Raw genomic sequence first — 22,495 nt, 5'->3', positions numbered from 1 at the left:
TTTTGTTTCGACCCCAATGCTCTAGTTTGTTTTTCGACTGGCGTCAGTAAAGTTAAGCGAGCGCCATGCCGTGTCTTAAGAATGACATGTCGAGCTTAAGAATGACACTAAAACGGATACTCAACAAAAAAGAGTTGGCAGAACGAGGTCGTAAACGTTCCGAAAGTTCTCGAAAACGTTACACGGCCACACAAAAAGTTTTATTACACGCAAATAAACCCATGCTCTCCGGCAGGGGCGAGTAGCCAGTGCCGGAGCGATAGGCGGCAGCCATCTTTTATTCCTTTCGGAATGGTGCAGCCTGCGGCTATTCAGGGCCGCTATTTTGTAGCGATGCCTTATGCCTTATTCTATGCTATTCTTATCATCCACCACACACGGCCGCCTGATCCCGTTGATAATGTGGGCACACCGTCGCTCTGACCACTGGCCAAGCGCGAGAAGTCTGAAAAAGCATAGAATCGGAAAAGGCATCGCCACAAAATACCGGCCCAGAAGAAAATTCAGTTTTGTTCGGCATATTAATGCATCTTTAAGGCGTACGCGTCACTTTGACGTGGTAAGTTTTTGAGGTTTTTTGACGTCGCGTGAGAGGCAGGTGATGTGGGTGCAGCCCGAAAACTTTTGACCTAATGGCAAAAAGGCGTCGAATCAGAAATAACCATTTTTGTTTTGTTCGGTCAAATTATGCATAATCAGTGTGTACACGTCATATCTGATGGGTAGCTATCGCGGTTTTCGTGACGTCGCGTGACAGACAGGTGAAGTGGGGGTGGTCCAAAAAAGTGTTTGACCAATCGCGGTGGACTGATTGCAGAATTGGAATAGAAAAGTTTGGGATAGCTTTACGTTATAGCGCCCCTGCACCTACCGACACTGCAAGCCTGTGTTCATTTCTTGGATTGGTGCAGTATTATGCTCAATTTGTGCCAAATCTTGCTGGCGTAGTGGAACGAATGTGAGTCCTGCTTCGGAAAGGCCAACCTTTTATTTGGAGTGGCACTGCCACGCTAGCTTCTGCAAGGTCAACTTTCCTCCATCCAATTGCTTCATATGTACGACCCTGCTCTTCCTGTTGTTGCCTCCACACACGCTTCTAACTGTGGCCTTGGTGCTGTTTTCGAACACATCGACGGACATAATGTATGCATCATAGCCTTCACTTCTCGCACCTTATCTCCAGCGGAAAAAGCGGATGGGGAAACGGCGCCGTGGTAGCTCAATTGGTAGAGCATCGCACGCGAAATATGAAGGTTGCGGGATCGTTTCCCACCTGCGGCAAGTTGTTTTTGGCACGAATTATTGGCGCAATACACAAATTGGCGCTGCCATTTTGTGTATTGGTATAATTTTTGCGCGTTTCCCGGCTACCGGGAAGAAACCACTATCACCAGAGGACTGAAAACATTAGTTAGTTATTTAGAGTTCCATTCCGCATATCTACATAAAAACTTATTTGGATTACCGTCAGCACCAGGGCTCTTCTTAACATCAGTATTCAGCAAGAAATTTAAAAGACCTTGTTCATGGATTTCAATGTCTGAAATGGGTGGTCTAGTGGGCGTGTTGATAACATGAAGTACATGACCATTATCTTTAGTGAAAACGGATGTAAAGTACGAATTAAAATGATCAGCACCCGCCGTGGTTGCTCAGTGGCTATGGTGTTGGACTGTTGAGCACGAGGTCACGGGATCGAATCCCGGCCGCGGCGGCCGCATTTCGATGGGGGCGAAATGCGAAACTACCCGTGTACTTAGATTTAGGTGCAGGTTAAAGAACCCCAAGTGGTCGAAATTTTAGGAGTCCTCCCCTACGGCGTGCCTCATAATCAGAAAGTGGTTTTGGCACGTAAAAACCCCATAATTTAATTTTTTAAATGATCATCTTGCGTTTCAGCAGTGCCGCTGGATTCCGAGGATAGCTGTTTTGTGGATGGGTTGACATAACGGAAAAACTTCTAAAAGGTACCTCCCTAAAAAACATCGCTAGTGTCACCTTATAAAAGTTGTCTTTATATTCTCTTATAAGACATTTCAAGTGTTGGCTTACGCGTTGAATTAAGGTCTTCTTATCGGAGCTTGGATACTTCGCACAGACCCTACGTCTCCGTCTCAATCTTCGCTTTAGATGTGTAAGTGTCCTTCTAATCCAAAGATTTATCCTTTTAATTTTATTATAGCGCTTTGGTATGTAGTTTCTAATACAATCCATGACCATTACCAAATAGTAATCACATAAATCCTCTGTACTAGCATTCGACTCAAAGAGAAAAGGAAATGGTCGAATGAATGCCCTAAAAAGTCCGACATACGATCATTAACGGAGAAAGATTTTTAAAATGTTTTATGAGTGGCTCATAGATAAGATTCATGTGCTAATCTTTGCAATATTTGCACCATTTTATGGTTCGAAAGACCATGCTCAGTATTACATATTTCTAGATATGATCTTAAAGAATTTGACATAAAAATTAAATCAAGTATTGACGACCTAGTCTCACAGATTCTTGTATAATCTGTCATTACTTGAAAGCATGCTGCAAAATCTGTTGGAATATCGAGATTATCTGTCCCAGAGAAAGTGTCGGCCAGTCAGTGCCGACCAAGTTAATATAACCTGAAAGTATAATATTACTGCCTTGATGAATGTTTCACTCCAGAAATTTTCTTAAGTGAAAGATAACATCCACAGGTGAGTTGGGAGCCCTGTAAATACAGCAAATAAGGGCGTGACGGTCACTTAACTTGGTTTTGATCCAAACCGTTTCCATCGCTCTCCCAGTCTCTAGTATAATATACGGTAACCTCTTTAACAAGAATGCTACACCACCACGTCGACCTTCCAGGTCTCTTCTCACGAACGAATTCCCAGGGGATGTGACGTCGGCATCACTCACATTCTTATGTAGCCTGGTCTTGGTTATGGCCATAACATTTGGGTCATGCTCCAACACAATGTAAGTCGCGGGAGTAAGGACATAGTCTCGGCCAGGTAGAGGTGGACAGGCTAAAACAGTGGTGCAGGTTACTGCTTGAGGTGGGAGACTAATAAAATGCACAGAACAAAGCTGGGTTCCGGCTTGAAATTGAAAGGAAGGTGAATGGAAAGGGGTAGGTCAAGTTGTACAACACAGACTGAACCGTCAATCAGAGCGGAAAGGATGATCGAAAAGTCGAGTCGAAGGATCATGTCATAACAGCAGCGTTCGAGGCACACTAAACAAAACGGACTTGTGGCGGCCAATGACACTGACACGTGCAGCACGCATTCCAAGCACAGCCGGAGTTCCACCGTCGGCGACCTGGAGCAGTCGAGTCGGAGCAGGAGTAAGTGTTTTTTTCAAGCGCGTTCGAAGCTCTGCAACCATGATGGAAATTTGCGCTCCAGTGTCGATGTCGAACCATCCACGTCCACGTCCAAAATGTTCTGACCAGGAGGCAGGGTCAGTAGAGAATTTCAGGGTGGAGTGCTATAGAAGCGTCACTTCCAGGAGCTGCCCCAGTTAGTTTCCTGTTGGAGAGTGGCAATGGCAAGCTGGGAACGGCTAGCGACGCAGGTGGGGCGAATGAGAGTGGTTGAGAATGGTGAGTGGCTAGTCGCAGTGAATCGAGCGTTGTCAGGTGTATACTCGATCTCGGTGGAGGGTGCAGGCAGGAGAGTATTCAGAGGGGAGTGTCAGTAGACAGGAAAGCTTGGTTGAGAGTGGGCCGAGCAGCAACTTCGGCAGTGGCAAGAAATGTGGCTCACACGCACACAATAGAAGCAGATCAGTCTATCATCATGTGAGCGCCATTCAGCCGGATCGCGGTAGCTCGGGTAGGGACCGTACTGGCTTCGGTCAACACGGACAGAGACTGCAGACGAAGCGAAGTCAGGATGGTCGCCGGAGCAGATCAACGGCAGATCCACATTGGCATTTGCTTGGCGAATGACCAATTGAATGGCTCGATTGAAGCACTGCGTCACTGTTGTAGCAGGAGACGCTGCTTCAATTTCTCGCCGGACTATACTTACGACGTGCTCACAGGAAGTGGGCGCACGCGGAAGACAAAGGTCTTCGCATGTCGATAAAGCAGCGGTGTTGGGTAGATGCGTGAACTGCTGAACTATGCGGCGGCTCTTCGCGTCTCCAAGGTATCGACATTTGTTAACGATCTTTTTGACTGTTGTAGCGCTATAACGTGAAACTATTCCAAGCTTTTGTATTCCAATTCTGCAATCAGCAAACCGCGATTGGTCATAAACTTTTTTGGACCACCCCCACTTCACCTGTCTGTCACGCGACGTCACGAAAGCCGCGATACCTCCCCATCTGATATGATGTGTGCTCACTGATTATGCACAATTTGACAAAAAAAAAAAAAAGATAGTTATTTCTGATTCGACGCCTTTTTGCCATTAGCCCTCGGCTATTGGTCAAAAGTTTCGGGCTGCACCCATTTCACCTGCTTCTCACGCGACGTCACAAAACCGCAATACCTTACGGCGTATAAGCGACGCGTAGCGTTAAAGATGCAATAATATGGCGAACAAAACTGAATTTTCTTCTGAATAGCCGCAGGCTGCCCCATTCCGAAAGGAATAAAAGATGGCTGCCGCCGATCGGTCCGGCACTGGCTACTCGCCCCTGCCGGAGAGCATGGGTTTATTTGCGTGTAATAAAACCTTTTGTGTGGCCATGTAACGTTCTAGAGAACTTTTGACACGTTTGCGACCTCGTTCTGCCAACTCTTCTTTGCTGAGGATCCATTTTAGCGTCGTTCTTAAGCTCCGTTGCATCCCGCCGTGATTGTCGACGAGCCACCGCGAGCTATGTAACAGCGGACCAATCGCAGACGCCGGCACCACCCTCTTCATCCGGTTATCGATATTTAGTGCAGTGGTTCGGCCCCATCGAATCTCTCTCCACTTGAGCATGCTCCTCGCCTCTTGTCAGCCAATTAGATAAGACAAGCCTCTCAGTGCAGGCAATGTTATTCGTTTTTCAAGCAAATAAAAAGTGACCTCCTATGAACGAGGGGAGCATTTCATTGGTTTGTTCAGACAACCCTGTGGGCGACCGCCCGATGCTTGCGTCGGTGATTAGGCAAATTTGACATCAGGAGATTAGAATATAAACATATTGGAATAGTTTTACGTTATACCGCCCTTGTTATGTTCTTGTAAACAAGACGCCGTGATGCCTTTTAAAACGTGGCCTGACCTTTTCTGTCTCTGCCATGTTGTTATCTCCCTTGCGGCAAAGAGCCAGGACCTCCTGGATCTAAGCCAAGTATAAAATTCAGTGGACGTCTGTGCCCCGGCCCCAAGGTCCTACTTAGCAGCACGTTGGCGGCCGATGGGCTTGTCTAAAAAATCTCGAAGCTTAGGTTTGCATTGGCTTCAACCTTTAATCTCTTTTTCAGAAGTCTCGAACCACTCCCGTGCAGTTTCCTTTAGGTATAATGTTGTGTTAGCCAGCATAAGCGTATTATCCCACCTCTTCAGTAGGCTGACCCGTTCGTAATTCTGCAACCATTCATCGACGTCAACGTTGCAACACCTAGAAAACATCCCAAGGTCGTGGGGCTGGAACAGGATGACCGTCGGTGGCGTTGCGGGGCCGCGGATGACGACTTCCGATGAATGCAGAAGAAAAGAAGAGATTACAAATGCATTCCTGGCTTTGATGGCCGCGTTCAGATGGGAGCTAATTGCAAATATCTTCGTCTTTCAGATTTCAGTGCACGCTACGGAACTAGAGGCCGTCAAGATTAATCGAGAGCCTGGCTTGCGGGTGTCTTTCATAGCCAGAATGTCTTATTAAGGTGTAAAATCGCACAGTTAATGTTTATTTTCTTTAATTCACTCCCCACTTCGGCTCTAACGTCGCAGCACTTTATCTGAGACATTTACTTTTAGCTGGAACAAAGCCCAGAAAATACGAATTCTGCAGTTTGCCGAAGACGACGTTCATACCACAGCTATGATCGTCAATTCCTATGGTTACTCCATTCAGGGTAACAACTTTCGCACAGAAAGCCTGAAGCAATGTAAGGAGATTTCATTGCAAATCAGACTGATCGCGTATATAAGATTACAATGAGGTGCAATCACTTCGAACAATCATATTTCTATTTTCATTTTCGACCTTTACAGTGGAACTAAGTTATTAAGCTCGCCGACAGTTGTCAGAATGGCTGGACCTATATATACAAATGATGCCATTTCGGAGAACGATCTTCTCAATAGGGTCTCAGAAATGCTTACTCGAAAAACTTTCCCTAACCTTGCATCATTTTTCATTTTAATTGCTTCAGTCGCTCGTTTCCTTCCAGAAAGCCGCACTCGACGGTGTGCTGTCTAATCTATGCGGCTGCCCAATTTCTGTCGTAGGTTCCTCTTCTCCTTACTTTTCATCATCGATTGCCCCAAAGCGTGGTCATACTGTTCTTTCTTCTGCGGCAGACACTCACATGGCCTCTTAATCTGACGTCGTAACTTGAATTTCGCACTTTTTGCGCAATTGTACTGGGCTAGGCGTAAGCCTAAAGAACGCGTCAGATGCAGGAAACACACACACACACACAAAATGGTCAGGACGAACGTCGCTGAAACGAGTACCATTACCGGCCCCTCCTATTCTCTCATTCATATCACTCCTTTGGCTGCTTCTTTTCTCTCTATTCTGTTCCGTTGCCCTGAGAGCAGTTCGTTCAAGCACAAATGATTGCTGTCTTGGCACGGAGAGGAGAAGAAGGCGCAACTGGGAAAAGAAAGGAGGTGAACCACCTCGCGCACTGTGTGCCTGCCACAACAGGAGCTGCAGAACGGCACACAGAAAACGGAGCGGCCCACAGAACGGCCTGAGTAATCTAATCAGGCGATTAGAGGATAAACGCCTCGGGCTTAATGTATTCGCCCCGAGCAAGCCGATATGAAGATGGCGAAGGGGAGGGCAGCCGAGTGGTTCCGCTATCTCGCGTCGCTCGTATAAGCCGCCCACCGGCTGAATAATGACTGCAGAGGGCGGATGCGACGAAAAGGGGAAGACAAACGACTTCATTGCCATGTGTCGAAAGACGGGAGACGTAAAGGAGTTCCGAGGCTCGTTTATAGTCCTGCCCGTACGCCTCTGTAGTCGCCGAGGTGCACGCGGCAGTCGGCTCTCTCGTTACTGCTGGCACGACTCGTGAAGGAGAGCGCGGCGCCGCAGTTGTTCGATCAGTTCGGAAACGCGCACTCGAGTATGCTCACACCCGATGTGGGTCTTCGATCGGCGTTCGACCACATCGACGGAAGGACAGCGCGACGCTACATGTTTCAATGTCGGGTCACGAAGCTCTCTCCTGAACCACAACCTCGTAACCCGAAGTACACGAAAACAAAGAGGAGATATATGGCCTGGCATCTGAGAGGCCAGTGTGAACACCGAGCATTTTAAACCTCCTATCGCATTTTTAGTCGCATGAGCATCGAGTGACACTCTTGTATCTCGCGCAGCACTTCCGGTTCGCCTCCTGAGACGACCGGGGAGGAAATTCAAGATAAACCCGAAAAAATAGCAAAAAAAGTACAGTACGAAATTCATAGGTTTCATTAGAGATATGATATCGGAGCATAAGTTTAGTTACATGTTCACTTACTGGAGTGTCTGGGATAATCAAAATCAATTAAATATCACCGATTACCACACACCAAAGCACAGAATCGTAGACTTCGAAGACCCGCCACGCGAGCACGACCTTGGCGAAATTCCTGGAAACCCGGAAATAAAAAGCGGAAGTAATGACGTCACTAATGACATCACACACAAGAAGGTGGCATGATATTTAACCGGCTAATTAATGGAAAACAGTTGCCTTTGACTACGGTTCGTGCGTTGCGTTCGCCTAAAATTAACCAAAGGCTCACTCACACCGGCGACTTGGGGAGGTCGCGCGACCATTTGCGACTGGCGACGAAAAAGCGACTGAAAGTGACAGAGGCTCACACGGGCAAGTACGGCTGAGCGCTACCTGCAAGTCGCAGTTCCGGTGATTATCGTTCTCAGCGACAACTGTAGGGATCTACGCAGTTTGCGCACACTTGACTGTTTTCGCGTTCAGGCATCAGCCATGGATTTAGATTCGAGCGAAGAGGAAGACGTCGACACTGTGCTGATGCGCTGTGCCGTGCGTGGTGAGAGCTGTGGCAGCGCGGAAGCCACTTAAGAAAAAAAGCGACGCTAGTGCGTGCGCCGTTGCTTCCGTTCGCGATGCGTGGCCGGCCGCGCAAGCCGCCTCCTGCTCGAACTGCGCGCGTGCGACGAGGAGTATAGTATCGAGAGTAAGTTGTAATTTCTAGTTCGCGTTGCGCGGGAATCGATGCCCAATTTTTGGGCTTTCTTTTGTTGTTGTTCCGCTTCCTGCGAATGCTACCGCGTACATTCGGCACATTGCTGGAACTGCAGCATCCCAGCATCACGAGGCAAGACACCAATCACATTCCTGTATAGTCTGCCATGGTGGCCTGAACTTTATACCTACTGCTACGCAGGAGAACGCCCGTAGAAAACACATGCTATAACATGACTTTCGGCGCACCGCTGATTGGTTTGGCAGTTTTGCGACCATGGTTGCGCAACTGAAAAATGCAGCAGCGAGCGACTGGCCCAGAATAGTCGCTTTTCGGGAAAAGCGACCATTTCCGACCATGTGCGACTGATCGCTTTGCGACCAACTTGGTCGCGCGACCACTGTCAGTCGCCGGTGTGAATGAGCCTTAAGGAACACCAACGCCGGGGCGCGAGTGCCACTAAGAGACACCTAAGTCAAAGATTAAAGTCGCCTACCAATTTTCTTGAAGTCCTACTTTCGCGATTATAAAGCACTGTAGCTTTGCGCATGCTTTTGCACGGGTAACTTTACGATCACTAGACGACACGTGTACATTTCCAGAGTACCTCCTGGTAGATATGTCATTTACATTATTTAAGCCATGTCATACTTTATACGTACCATTATGCATCCGTACATGCACTAATAGTGCACAAGGATGAAAATGTGACAACGTTGTTGGTGAATCTAATTGCGCTGACCAAACAAAAACCGCAGTCTTTATCTCTTTGAGCGGGCATCGTTACCACTTCCACAGCGTTCTTTTAACACGTATTGAATATAGCAACCTATCTGTGGTCGAGAAGCAGTCGTGTAATACAGCTCTACTCTCTCGTATATATTATCATACACCCAAAATGACGAAAAATGCTTTTGTTTCTAAGAAAACTCTCTTTTCGTGAAGCTAGTTGTAGCTGGGATGAATAATATGATACGTTTGAATGGCTAAGCTATGCAGGCCGAGCTACCTGTAATGAAAGAATTGTGCCAAAAAGAGTGGCCATATTCTCTTTTTACTGAAGAGAAGCATGTTCAGCTTCGCATAATATTCTTAGCGCAATAACGAAAAATTGTTGCTTTCTTACATTATTTATATTTGTCCTTATTCATCCTTATTCACCCCCATCACATACCCTTGTATGCCCTGAGGCATTTATCCTCGCATTTAAAAAAAAAAAAAAAAAAAAAAAAATACATATAATAAGGGCGTTTACATTTTTGTCGTGCTGTTTCTCTGGGCGACATAAAGATTGTGTTATGTAAGTTCCACTCCACAGTTTCATTCTGGCGTGACGATAGGCCCCTCGTCGCCCTTATTCAATATAATAGCATCGGCAAAGAAGAATGAATTATTCTTCCATTGTCCCTTCTGGCCTCCGTGGTGCAGCTTCAGTTTTTGATGTCTCAAGCGCACAATGTGTTTCGTAGCTGCTGGCGCCAACTTGGGTGCTTCTATATTTGCGACTGTAGTTTAGTTCTTCTAGGCCAACCTAGTGAGCTTCATCGGATATGCTAAGCAGCTGCCGCGAGGAGGAGATTAAGGTGGAGAGAGCACCCAGGAGGACGGAGGCAACGCATGAGACTGCATGGCTTGCCCTTGTGCGCAGTCTAACAGCATCACCATTGGGCGCCGGCAGTTCCCCGCAGCGTAGCGTTGGTGAAAAAGCAGGCTACGCAATCACAAAAGCAGATGGCTTTCCTCTAAACCTGCTTTGCAGTGTACACAGTGCTTCTTTCTTTTCCTTATTGAAATGACAGTAAAGGAGGAAGATTTAGTTACCTTACAGCTATAATGGCTACTAATGTTCACGATGCAAGGAGGATAAACAATAATGTATGATACAAAAACATAATAAGCATCGCTACTTTAGTAAACCAAGCGGTAAGAGAGCTAAAAAGAGCACTTGTGCTCTCATATAGGGCAGAATATATGACCTGCACGGAGAGAGAACAAATGTCGCGAATGCAGCTGAAACGGCATAGCAATACTGACAATACCGGAACATACAGACACCGCGTCACAGATAGCCAACTATACATACATAGAGCTCGAGCTGCGTCACAGGGTCTTTTCCTGAACCGTACGGTGACGTGTCTAACGCATATCAGTAGACGATGAGCAAAACGAGAACAAGGTAATAGCAGGAACCCGGCTCCCGCTTTTACCGTGTTCTCGTTTTGCTCACCGTCCTGAATTTGCACCTCTCGCCTTCCCCGTGTTTTCCCTCCATACTAGCAGAGGTGTGCGAATATGCGAAACCTTCGAATAACGAATCAAATAGTCAGTATTCGTAATATGCGCCTACTTTTCGAGTACTTTTCGAATATTTCAGAACGTCAACTGCGCCCAAGCAAACATAAAATGGGAGCAAAAGTAAGGTCAATTTTCAACCCCGCGGGATTACTATGGACATAAAGCATGAGAACTTGCGTAGTCGAACAGGCTACGTCACTTAGGTAATGATACATTTCAGGCGGTAACGCGATAATTCGCGCTCTCTGAAGAACCCTGTACATGTAGAAAAACTACCTGTTTACTTCTAATGGTCCATTTGTGCTCATAATAAACAATACTTTATACGTACTATGTAGTGACAGAAACTTGATCGCTTTAAGAACACTCGGATGTGAGCATCGTTTTCTATTAATTGTGATAACGGCTATTCGTTATTCGAAAGTTATACAAGCATACATATAAGTATTATATATTCGATTTGATTCGCTTCGGGCAGTATTCCATTCGTATTAGATTCGGTCTCAAAAATCAATGTTCGCACACCCCTACACATTAGTGTGGCACCTATAGTACATGCTCGGTATGACATTAAACGCCTGTGCCTATTCGAGAAAGCTGTTTACAATAGCTTAATTGTAAGCTTGCCTTGCTTAGAGTGAGTGAAACACAGCAAAATAAGTACAGAAGGGTAGAGCCAAATTTTGTACTATCTGGTCAAATTTTGCTCGAATTTGCTCAAATAGGTAGGTGGAGCTCAATGGGGTTAAACTGGAGAAGTTGAAAGCACTGCGCCTCCGACTAGTTCATTTCACTTCTATGCAAAAAAAAAAAATATATTAATAAGTTTGCTTTAAAATAAATAAATAAAAGTGATAATGAAGCACTTTAGCACGCACAAACCTTCCCACATACAAGAGTTAAAGAGAAAAACCGGCGGAACATAACCACGAAGGAGAGTCACTGCACGCAACCTTCCCCAGTAAGTAGTTGTTCGAGCACACGTTCGTGCATTTAAAAGGCCATTCACTGTACTGAAAGGTGCTTTTTAAAGGGATACTCAATAATAATGCAACAATATTGCGAAAGCACCCAATTTGTATTCCTAAGGCACGATTGCTCTTGTATATAGTCATTATTCGGGTTATTTTTGAGCGGATGGCTCTATTTTTGACGCTCTGTGAGCGGCCATCGGGTCACACGCAACGCGCTCCCGACAACAAGCAGGCGGACCTGACGTCACATCTACCTCCAGCAGCGACGGGGCGAACTGACCGGCTGTTTTGTTTTCCCCGCGTTGAGCCGTGCACAATGCTAAGTTCTAGTGAGAGGGATGGCATGGGCGGAGATTATTACTCCGACTTCGACGAGCGGCCTACTGTACCACCGGCAACGACCGGTACTAACGGCATTCCGGTGAATCAGAGGTAGCAACTGGTACAGAAGGCGTTTGTTCTGGTTCCTCCGTACTTTCACCGAGAAGTTGATCAATCTAAACACAGAGGAACAAAGTTTCTATGCACAGCCTGCAGGACTGGCAGCTACAAGGAACCCTAGTGGCAAGCAGGTAACACATACCTCAGCTCAGCACATTTCTTCTGCGCTAGCTAACGCGCCCGTTCCCCAGTTGTGTCGTCGCAGCAGGGGGCTCCTTCCCTTGGCGGCGGCGAAATGACACCACCGGCGTCATGTAGCCGATATGTTTTCTTTCTTTCGTTCGTCGTCGCTGCATACGATGCGAATTTTGATTAATTCTGGCAGAATTGGCCAAATATCTGGCTCAGAACGTCGTATAAACAACAAATTACTTCCAACGGCGTTCTTCTCCGGCGGCCGCTAGGGTGCCTCGATGTCCTCCGCGCCCGCCGCGCCGTATAGAGTGGAGACAACCACGGCGTCTACTACGGCATTGACCACGCGAATCTCGGACGCCGTTGTAGACGCCTTTGGTGGACGCCGTAGGGACGCGTTGCCGGCGCTCGTGTGTCTTGTTTGCTGTTTGGCACTACTTTACTGGCCTTCCCCCAGCACCGCTGGTCTATGGTGTTTGCGATAGCAGAGACACGCATATTTGCCTTCTATTTTCAAACGCGCCTCTGACGTCTTGCTGCTTGCGCTTCCTCGAGAAAACAGACGGCTCAGCGTCAGGCTTGAAGCGCTGCCTTTTCAGTGACACCCCGAGGCTTTGCGATCGTTCGCAATGGGCGGGAAGCAGTGAGGCAGGTAAGTGTAACGCCATATTCGGTTTTGCCGGAGCCTTCAGAGGGCGGCTCTTGGTGCGGCGATTTGAGAAATATTTATTAAAATGCTTAATTTTACATCATTTCTGCTCAGAAAGAGTGTTTTGGTCACTCTCGGTGCGATAGCTGTCCTTGGAGCCAGAAATTTCGGCGACAAACTTTTATTTTGTATCCCTTTAAAGGCCATTAACTGGCCATGGTCAAAGTATTGTCCCAAGGGACAATGGATGAAGACCGAGGTTCAAAGTGGGAAGCGCAGGTACTGCCTTTGCAGGGTGTGTAGGAAGCAGTTCATCAGCACTTGGCCTATGTCCTCACCCGCCATCCCACACGAACGCAATGCGGAGCTCACACAACCTTATAGCCAGATTTCGCGCAAACAAGAACCATTTGAGATGGTACTATAAATTGGAAGTTAACAGTGCCAATATCAGTAGATCGTTTAGGAGCTCTGCTTTTATGTACGTCAAACAGTGCGTCAGCAAAGTGAGCAATGGAAGTAAGCGAAATTGTGAAATATAACGTATGCGCATAATTAGACGGGCCCGCGCCAAAGCTAGTTCAGTCCTCAGTCACCAAGCAGTTTCAATTACGGAAATAACTTGTGATATTTTTGAAAAGTAAAGGCTTTAATGAGACTTTATGAACAGTTTGAGTGTACGTGCCGTTTCGGTGCATGTCTAATCACTCTACAAATCATACTTCTCACCTTGGAGTAGCATGGAACATCTAGAGTAGCATGCAATGTCATTAGTCAGGCAAACATATCCAACTTTCCATTAAAGAATGCATTTCTCTCTCTCGGCTGCCGCAGATCAAATTTCTTGCTATGCAAGATAATCATGAGTTCGTTTGTGTGGTAGCTGGCACCGACGCGTTTTGTTGCCGTGTCACCACGTAGTTTCTGCTACATTTCTCCATAAGTTACGGGACGGAATTTCGAATTTGCAGTATCAGTCCAGTGGTAGAGAAAGACGTGGTGGAAAGTGCTGTGGAAGGAGACGCTGAAACAAATGTCCAGACTTTCTAGCTGCGGAGACACGTACTTGGCCTCCCACGGATTTGGCATCCTTGTAAACGTCAGAAGGATCCCAGCAGAGAGGCGACGGCGCCCAGTCGACCGAAAGTTTATTATACTCTCTCGTTTGATAAGCTGGACTGCTTTGTTTATTAGATTTAAAACTGCTTTCGTTGAAGTATTCTTGAATATCCGTTGCGTTCTCCAGTATAGCGTTTGCTGGCTTCTCATTGGATGTTGTTGTAGTATAGATTCCACACGAGTCCCCCCGTAATGATTCGTAGGAGCATGTCATGGTTCAAGATTTTTTCTATGGGCACCTGTAAAAACATAGTGCGCTTGCTGTTGTGTTATAAAGTTTGTTTTTAATACTTCCAAAGACATTAGGGCAACAATAACAATTTATTAATTGACACTAGTTCACTACGAAGCACATCTTGTAGTATTAGTATACGGCTCCACAAGATATTCGATCTATTTAACAGCAACCTCTGGCTGGATGGTAGCTCCCATTTCATGTGATTAGGGTGCCTGGCTGCCAACTTCATTGTACTTCAGTTCAATTATTAAAAAGAACTCTTACTGTTGTATCTGCGTTTGTTAGTACACAGCGTTTGGGCCGACCGTTTGGGCCGACCGTCAGGGCAAGGCACGGACTCTCGGCACGGACGGCGTTATCCGAGCAAAGCGCTGGAGAGGATGGCCCACTGTAACGTTCCTCTTCTTTGCTACGTTTACCTCCGGGAATAAAAAGGGAGCCGTACGGTGGCCTAGCAGCTCCTCACTATGAGTCGGCTTGAAGCGCTGGACGTTGACAATGTCTCGTCCACGATTACGCATGCCCCAACAGTTCAACCGGTTTGATCACATATTTGATGGGGGATGCGCGTTTGACGACATGGTACGGTCTTTCATACTTGGGTAGTTGTTTTGAAGAGCTACCAGGTGCAGTGGAAGGAACGGAGAGTCACACAAGCGTTCTAGGAAGGAAGGTAGGCGCTGAAGTGGTGTCACCGCGAGTGTTCTTCTGCAGCTCTTGGTCGTTGGAGGTAAAGGCACGTGTCAGATTGCGGCACTCTTCAGCATGCCTGGCCATGGCAGAAATGGGTGCACATTCAGTAGCATCCGGCCGGTGCGGTAGAATTGTATCGATGGTGTGCATTGGATGCTGACCGTACAGTTAAAAAAAAAGAGAAGGTGAAAAGCCGCTGGTGCTCTGAGTAGCGGTGTTGTACACGTTGGTTACGAAGGGCAAAATGACGTCCAAATTTGTGTGGTAGGAGGCGATGTACATGGCAAACATGTCGCCGAGCGTACGGTTGAAGCGTTCTGTAAGGCCATTGGTTTGAGGATGGCACGCCATAGTTGTGCGATGAACAACGTGGTACTCTTTAAGAATGGCTTCAACTACGGACAGGAAGACACGTCCGCGATCACTGAGCAGCTCCTGAGGTGGCCCATGACGCAGGATGAATCGACGAAGCAGGAAAGAGGCAACATCGCGCTCTGTAGCTGCCGGGAGGGCGGCAGTTTCGGCGTATCGCGTTAAGTGATTGACTGCCACAATTGCCCAGTGGTTTGCAGCCAATGCCAGAGGAAGAGGCCCATACAAATCGTTTCCGGCACGCGCAAACGGCCGGGTAGGGTGCAGTAAAGGCTGCAGAACGGCTGGCTAGAGGCGAGCTGAGGATTTCCGGCGCTGACAATCGGGGCAAGAGTGAACGAACTTCCGAACGTAGCTGTACATTCCTCGGCAGTATAGTACCGCTGTCGTAGGCGTTGATAAGTTTTGAAAACTGTACACACTGTGAATCGGCGTGGAAAGCTGCGCACGTTTCGGAACGCCGACTGCGAGGTACTATTAACAATCAAAGGCGCCCATCGGGGTTATAATTGCGTCAGTGAAGGAGGTTGTCGCGAATGGCGAAATCGTGAGTTTGACGACCCAACGTGCGAGTAGTTGGCTTTGCTGATCAACCAGAAAGCTACTCTAGAAGGGAAGAAATCCAATGGTTATTGCGCTGCTCAGAAGCGATGGTGGTAAGGTGGAGCGAAGTGAGCAGCCGGCATTGTCGTCAGGCAAGGAAGAACGCGAGAGGGCGTCGGCAACAGAAAGATACCGTCCACTACGGTAAATCACGCAAATGTCCCAGTCCTGCAGGCGATTGTCCCATCGGGCAAGACGGCCTCACGGCCTGTAGAGAAGAAGAGGAGCGCTATAGTGGGCCATCCCCTCCAGCGCTTTTTGGTGGGTCAGTCTCTCCAGCACTTTTGCTAGGGGAACGCCGCTCGTGCTGATAGTCCGCGCACTACTCTGACGGTCGGCCCAAACGCTGGTGACTAATAAACACTTCTACAAGTTCTGGAGAGGATGGCCCACTACAGCGTTCCTCTTCTTCGCTACACTGTGAATTTACCTTGCACCTATGGTATAAAGAAGTCGAATCAACAATATTACAGCATTAGAAAATTGGGCTTTCTTTTTACTGGTGAGTGAAAATACCAATGGCTCAATAAATTACGCAAGCGAGTAGCATTGAAAGCCATTGCCTAGCCTTTGAAACATGGCGCATACTGTCATCAAGAGCCGATTACCGAATAGAAAACAGGTGTACTCCAACTTAGGACATGTTATAAAATATGCAGTTAATATGTGGCAAAATATACACTTACATACTGAGGAACACCGTTGAGATCACGCCGAGGTGTAAGCAACGACACAGAGAACTCTCGCTGCAGCGTTATTTTTTTTTATAGCCTCGTCTTCCGTAAGCCACGGAAAAGTTATACGCCGCGCACGTGCCCCTCCTTCTGAAAGCCATGACAAAAGAAACAATCCAGAAATAATTAAATCAGCAACAAAACACGACCGTTGCCAACGAGCCTTAGAGCCATGCGCGATTTGAGGTCAGCACATTCTTCATCCGGAGCCGCGTTTCGCGCGTTGCTGATGAACTTCCCCAGCAAGGATTCTGCGTGAAAAAAAGCTACGACTTTATCTCGTCCACACGCGCTTCAACGCCGTGTATACACCCCGTGTATTGTTTATTACACCGAGAACCTCTAGCGAAACGGGACGTTCTAGGCGCCTAAATTGTAGCGCCATTAATTCCAATAGTTCCGTAACGCGTGTCTGCCCTGGTGTGCGGAAATGAGGCCTTTGTATTGACCCCGTATGTTTTTTTTACACGTGATGTATAACGTCAAGTCAATATGCAACGTATGCTTCCTTTCGTAATATACCAACGAGGACAACAAAATGTTACGCATATTTTTCGATTTTAGGCAAACGTGTTCTAAACGTCGTTAGCCTTAATACGCATGTGTGACAGAAACACAGACTCACCGGCAATCTAAGATTTTGGTGGTAATTTATTTATTTATTAATTTATTTATTAATTTATGCCATCTACCTATCTTCTTTGACGTACAGTGATGAGTCATTGATACACCCAATACGTCAAGAATCTCCACTGTTACTGCTTCACATTTCTCGCAAAGGCAGACCAAAAAGATCATAACATGCAGAATTTTGCCACAAGAGCCTGTATTTTACTTGAATATCAGCTTATTGAAATCTCATAACCAGAGATACTAACGCACTGAAGTTAGCTCGCAACATCTGTCCTGTTCTATTATAAATCAGTTGCTGTGGTGAGATTTAGCGAAGTAGCAGCTCGTCTACTCCGTTTTTCCCTGTTCTGCAGCAAAAGATACGGAACGTCAGAGTTAAGTTTTGTGTATTGAACTTCTTTATTTAGCACTTGGTGCGCGCTTCTAAACGTCATCGCGAACTTTGATAGTGTATAGATTTAATGTGCCTTCACAGAGAAATAGTAGCTACTTTCAAAGAAGACTTGAAACTTCAGTCCCGTAAGAAAGTAGCCATAGGCGCCGACTACGCGGGGGCTCTGGGGCCCGAGCCCACTCCACAATTTTCCGGGGGGGGGGGGGTGGAGCAGAGCCCGACCTCACCGGCGATGCCCCGGAGCCCCCCCCCTAGAAGCTTTATTACCATAGTTCTGTGACCCACATCCTTTGAGGTTTCTTTTGAGTTGCTGCTACCTTTTCATTTAGAATGTTACCATGGCTAAAAGCCTACTGCATCACTGTCGGTGCGAAAGCTCACAGCTTTTAATTCATACTTTCGCTTTAGTTCTGCAAATCCTGACAGTACGAGGACAAGCGCATTAGAAGCACCAGCAGCCGCTAGCTCATCTGTATTTTCTAACTTAACATTTTTTTAAAACTTCCCCTATGAAGACCATGCACAAACACAATATATTTAATTAAATACACAGGACAAAATTTATATTTTTATTAAAGAGTAGGAGGTAGCCAACTAATAATTATTTTTAATGATATAGATCGCCTATGCGTAGATAATTAATATGTTGCAGTATCTTCCCCTCGCTTCAAATTGCTTTGCATGCCTTTTTCACCCTGAAAAAGAAAAACTTGCAGACTTAACTGATCCCTTCGGCAGAGCTTATCAACGGCGTGCGAAATGCACGTGAATGATATGTGCCTCAGTATTGCTTCTCTTAATTTCCAGTCCGTAATGCTAACGATTCACGAAAAAAAAAAACTCTTCTAATAATTTATAACATCGCCGTTGCACCTGGTATCTATTTCGGCACCTCCTAAACGAAAGTAAGATCAAATCACACCAGCGCGATCACCTGGCCCGTCTGATGCACACCACCACAGAACAACAGGGAAAAGACACTGTTATTAAGAGCCTGGAAGCCAAGTATCTGCCGGACACGCCAAGGGAAACCCATCCGCCGTAGGGGGGCTACCCAACACGTGGATCGAGCGAGACATTACCATGTCAGAGGTACGGGTAGCGATGCACGAGCTCAACACCAGCTCAGCAGCTGGTCCCGATGTCGTTACCAAGAGGATGCTACGCAACCTCGACGATGCATCGAGCGAGGCCCTAACCCGTTACTTTAAGGAATTCTGGCATTCAGGCAAACTCCCCCGACAGTGGGAAACAGCAAGAACGATCCTGATCCCGAAACCGAGCAAATCACCAGACATCGGCAACCTGCGTCCCATCTCCCTCACGTCCTGCGTGGGCAAGGTGCTGGAGCACGTGGTAGCCAACCCGTGGCAGGAATACCTAGAGAAGGAAGGCCTCTATCCGGACACGATGATCGACTCAGCACACAAGATGACATGCTACAACTCAAACAGGAAATCATCGACAACAAGATACAAGACAGCAAAGTAATTTTGGGGCTCGATTTACAAAGCGCATTCGACAAAGTCAAACACTCAGCCATATAAGCACAAGTATCAGGCCTCAACATGGGGGTAACGAGTTACACTTACATCCAAGACTTCTTGACCAACCGCACGGTGGAACTGCACGCCGGAGACCTCCAGCTCCGCGAATGTAAGCTAGGCAGCACGGGTACCCCACAGGGTTCGGTCATCTCGCCGTTGCTCCTCAACCTCGTCATGATCGAGGTAGCGAGGGCAGTAATGGGGACCGGCATCCGGCATACAATCTACGCCGACTACATTACCCGGTGGGCCGCCGGCGGCACCGAGGCCAGCATCGAGCAACAGCTGCAAGCGGCGGTTACCGCCATCGAGCAGCTCCTTGACGGCACCGGCCTAATGTGCTCGCCTGCCAAATCCGAACTGTTTGTCCTCACACCACTACGATCGGGACGGGAACGCGCTCCCCCTCGGGAGTGCAATCTCATCAAGATCGTGACTGCATCGGGGCAACGCATCCCCGAAGTTTCTAAGATCAGGGTCCTGGGCCTGCTGCTAAACAAGAGCGGCCGCAACGACGAGACCATCAACAAGATTCCCACCAAGGCAATGGACGCCATCCGGCTCATACACCGAATCTCGACACAACGGGCGGGCATGGGGGAAGACAGCCTCGTGCGCCTTTTTCAGTCGTTTGTGATCAGTCACATCACTTATGTTGCGGCCTACCTCAACTGGCAGGTCACTGACAGGACCAAGATCAACATGCTGATCAGATGGGCTTACAAGACTGCGCTAGGCTTAATGGAGACCACGAGTACGGCTCGGCTACTGCAGCTTGGCGTCCATAACACCCTAGAAGAAATAGCCGAGGCGCAGCTTACCGCGCAAATGGAGCGCCTCTCTACCACCATGACGGGCCGCAGTATACTGACGTCCCTGGGTTACAACCCCCAACCTCCCAGCCGGCAACCGCACGAGATCAGCGAGGAGGCGCGGGCCCACATCAACCTGGACGCCATCCCGAAGAACGTGCACCCCAAGTGCAACCAAGAACGGCGGCAGGCGCGGGCCAAGGCCCTCACCGAACAACACACTCAAGACCCGCATTTTCGGTACGTGGAAGCAGCGGAATACAAGCGGGTAGGCTTCGCGGCAGTGGTCGTTGCGGCGGCTACCGGCACCACGACAACGGCAGTGAGCGTGTGGTGCACGGACGCCACAGATGCCGAGGAGGTTGCCATCGCTCTGGCGATCTCCGACGCCGAGTGTTGCACCGGGCACAGCGACTCGAGGAACGGCGTGCGCAACTTTGCCAAGAGGCGAGTATGCGCGCCGGCGGCCGCCATCATCGACAAACTCCAGCTCCAAGACTGCGGTTCAAGTGGTTCCCGGCGCACGCCGGCGAGTGTGCATCCTCACCGAACCATAACGAGACAGCCCATTCGGCGGCGCGAGCGCTTACCCTCGGCGTCCCTGAGAGAGACCGTTCCGTGTGGGGGTTCGAAAGCAAAGACCGAGTGACCAGTTATGGCGAGGTCATTAAGTGTTGCCGCTTAGCTCAACGTACAATGACGCCTCCCCACCCGGCACTCAGTCGGGAGGACGCCGTCATCCTAAGACAGATACAGACCAGATCACTCCTCGCCCCGGCAGTACTACACGTGCTTAACCCAGAACTCTATCCAAGTGGTGTGTGCGGTGTTTGTGCAGTGGATCCGGCGGACCACTGGCACATCATGGGGGACTGGGCCAGGTTCCCGACCGAAGCTAACTCCAGGACATATCCGCCAGAACTTCAAATGGCAGTGCAGTCTATTGACAAGGACACTAAACTATGGGCCGTCCAGCAGGCCCGAGGTGCGCTTGAAAAGCACAAGCAGAGGTTATAAATTCATATAGTCATGCCGTCAAAAAAACAGGGCGCTGGACCAGGATGCTAGAAACAAAACCAGCTCGGTATTTAGAGACCGCAACAACCTACGCGCCAACTTCGTCTTCTTTCAAAAGGAGCGTGGTCGCTGCTCGTGTTCCTCAGTTCGTGTTCTTCTGTTGCAAGCCTTTAGTCGTGACCATGTATATATTGTAAGCACTATTAACGTACTTCGTCGTTTTCATTTGTACATAGCCATCATCATCTTCCCTCTTCTTCGACTTCTTCGCGCGTGAGCTGCGGGCGTTGCCTTTTTTGGAATAAACAGCGCTGGACAACTTGATCGGTCTCGGTATTATAAAGTGGTGGAGGTACGTCAAGATCCCCACGTCCTCTCGCGTTCCCGTCCTCCCTGGAGCTCCGTTCCGGTCGCCGCCTGCACCCAGCTACCCCTGCAACAATGGACACTTCCAACCCCGGCCCTTCCGGCGCCTCTAACCCTACCACACCGACGACCCCGCCTGCGGCGCCCTCTTGGACTGTGACGAGCCCTCAGCGCGATCCCCCTGTCTTCGCGGGACTCCGCGGTGATGACGTAGACGATTGGATCGACCACTACGACCGCGTGAGTTCTTGCAACAAGTGGAACGACACCCAGAAATTGAGGCACGTCGCCTTCTACTTGACCGGTGTTGCAAAGACGTGGTATTTCAACCACGAATCCGACATCGCGGATTGGTCCACGTTTACCTCGAAGCTGCGGCAAATCTTCGCTTCCTCGTCTGGCCGTGCAGAAGTCGCCAAACAGAAGCTGGGAACGCGGCGCCAACTTCCCCAAGAGTCTTACACCTCATACATAGAGGATGTCTTGGCTCTGTGCCGCCGTGCGAATCCTAGCATGACGGAAGCCGAACGCGTTCGCCACATCTTAAAAGGCATTGGACCTGTCGCATTCAACGCCTTAATCGTGCAAAATCCGGCTTCTGTCCAAGACATCACTTCAACGTGTCAACGCCTCGACGAGCTGCAGTCTATTCGTCTTCCACATGACTGCAGCGATCCTCAGGTTCCCCATTCTCCAGATCTACGTGCTGTTATCCGCACCATCATCCGCGAAGAGCTTCAACTACAAGACCTCAGGCGTCCACCTGCTGCCTGCGCCCCAACCCCCGCCTTCGACTTGCGCGAGGTCGTAAAGCAGGAGTTGACAGCGATGACTACACCCATGACGCATCTTGCTCCGGTAGCGCGCTCCACACCTACCTACGCGGATGTTCTTTCGCTACCCACCCCTACCGTGCCTTCCGTGCCTACTGGCGCTTCCTATGACCATTTTGGCTTCGATGGGAACCAGAGCACTTGCTGCGCCATCGTACCCTCAGTGGCGTCCACCTCGTCCAGTTTGTTTTTACTGCGGTATACGCGGCCATATATCTCGCTTCTGTCGCCGGCGCCAGCAGGATGAAAGGCGAGGCTATGCTGAGCACGAAAGAGACCGCACTCGCCGATCAGACGACTACTATCCCGGACCGTACTCGT

This window comes from Dermacentor andersoni, chromosome 1 (assembly GCF_023375885.2).
Source record: "Dermacentor andersoni chromosome 1, qqDerAnde1_hic_scaffold, whole genome shotgun sequence".
Taxonomy (NCBI): domain Eukaryota; kingdom Metazoa; phylum Arthropoda; class Arachnida; order Ixodida; family Ixodidae; genus Dermacentor; species Dermacentor andersoni.
This window is presented reverse-complemented; position numbering follows the sequence as displayed.